Here is a 2,220-nt window from a genome sequence, read left to right on the forward strand (position 1 = left end):
GCATATAGAGAAAATATTTATCACGTATACAAAAAACAAAGTGTATCATTTTTATCATATATTAAAAAATGTAAATCAAGGCATTTAAAAAATTGTTGAATAAGTATTTGAAAAATGTTAAATGTGTATAAAACAAATGTTGATCATGTATTAAAAAATGATGAAAAAATTGATCATGTATATAAAAATGTTAATTAAGCATTTGAAAAATATTGAACATATATTTGAAAGATATTAATCAAATATTTAAAAATATATTAAATGTGTACAGTAAAAATGTTGACCATGTTTTAAAAACTGATGACAAAAGTTGATCATGTATATAAAAATATTAATCAAGCATTTAAAAAATGAAATATGTATGTGGCAGGCCACATCTTTTTGTCAAAACTGACTCCTTGGCCCTTCGATCCCGATCGAATCGTAACGCTCGTCCTCTGTTTTTTCTCAGTGTTGATTGGATCCCTCCTCTCCTTCCTCATCCCACATCCGCAGGTGCGTCCGTTCTCGACGGCCGTTTCCGCCGGCTATGCATGCCACCGGCTGCCGTCGACGTGCACCTCCGACCGCCTCCCGTACCGGATCTACAGCTGTGCCGCCGGATCTCCGCCTCCCCCGCTGCCCCACGAGCTCCTGCTCCACGAGGCGCCAACGTTCTGGAGGAGTACGCCGTGAGGGCCGAGGCGGGCGCCGAGGACGCTGGCGGTGGCGCCCAGCCGGCCTCGTCGTCTGGCGCCATGTTTGATGGGATCCTTGGGGCTCGCCTCGAGCTGGTGTGCTTTTACAGGTGTTGTCCAGGGTTCTCATGCTTCTCCACATTCTTACTTATTGTTTTGTATTTCTTCAGGAATTGGAGCGTGTGGTAGTTTTAGCTGGATAATACTCTGAGTGGTGTGCAAGCTCAATGGGAACATCCAACAAGAAGCCATCACTTAATCTGTACGTACATTGATGTGTGCACAGTGCAAACCGGGTGTAAACTCTCTGGATTTTGACGATGATGACGATAAGTTGGCAGGTTCGTTCAGGTAGGAGATGAGAAGATGTTCAGGCCCGTGAAGTTGCAGAGACTTGGGTGAAAGTTTAGGACGATGGAGGAGACGCGTCGAGTCCTATATGTGTGCAGGCATACCGAGCTGAGATTGACCATGCTGTCGGATTGGGCCAGAAAATAGGCAAGATTGTTATCATATTACTTTCATTTTTACAAATGCACCTACAAAACACAACGAGTTAATTTTTTTTAAGCATCGTATGCTTACTTATGAAGACTTTTTGACTTGAAAAACAAGTTATTGCAATTATGCCCTACGGTAATTTCTACCTAAATAGCATGACAATATATATATATATATATATATATATATATATATATATATGTATGTATGTATATATATATATATGGTAAGCATGATAATTTACATCCAGAACACTGCGATAACTTTTTGATCTGGAAAAAAAGTTGTTTAAACATACCCAGTAATTTTTAAATAGCATGGTTTTTAAAGCAATACAGACCTGATAACTTACATCCAAAACACCATGTTAATATTTGACACAGTTTTTTTTCAAATATACCCCGACAATTTTTTTGTAAATAACATGATAATATAAATACTGCATAACCGATAACTTATATACGAACACCATAATAACTTTTAGACCGTAGTAACTTACATAAAAACTCCTGATAACTTATGTAAAAATAGTACGGTAATATACAAACTGCATACCCCAGGTAAATTATGTGAAAATAGCACAGTAATACCTGATAACTTTCGTACAAACACCATGATATCTTTAATCAAGTGAAATTTTTTGTTGAAAAACAATCTCTCGGTAACTTATGTGAAAATAGCACAGTAATATACAAACCACATACCTGATAACTTACGTACAAACACTGCGGTAACTATGACCAAGAGGAAAAAAAATGTTGAAAACATACCTCCGGGGAACTTATGTGAATAACACGATAATATACGAACCGCATACCCGATAACTTACGCAGAAACACCACGATAAGTTTGGCCAAGGAGGAGAAAAATTAGTGAAAAACATACCCCAATAACTGAAGTGAAAATAGCACGGTAATATACAAACTACATACCCGATAACTTACGTACGAACACCGCGGTAACTATGACCAAGAAGAAAAAATTGTTGAAAACATACCTTCGAGTAACTTATGTGAATAGCACGGTAATATACAAACCGCAT

The 2,220-nt window shown here is 37.7% G+C and overlaps 1 long non-coding RNA gene across 1 annotated transcript; it reads left to right on the top strand.

Moving 5' to 3' along the window:
• Positions 1 to 485: 485 nt before the first annotated feature.
• Positions 486 to 1,208, top strand: LOC119359164. Its single transcript, XR_005172397.1, has 3 exons — positions 486 to 773; positions 848 to 939; positions 1,019 to 1,208. It is a non-coding gene; the product is annotated as an uncharacterized LOC119359164 (long non-coding RNA).
• Positions 1,209 to 2,220: the final 1,012 nt, after the last annotated feature.

The sequence above is a fragment of the Triticum dicoccoides genome, chromosome 2A (assembly GCF_002162155.2).
Source record: "Triticum dicoccoides isolate Atlit2015 ecotype Zavitan chromosome 2A, WEW_v2.0, whole genome shotgun sequence".
NCBI classification, from domain to species: domain Eukaryota; kingdom Viridiplantae; phylum Streptophyta; class Magnoliopsida; order Poales; family Poaceae; genus Triticum; species Triticum dicoccoides.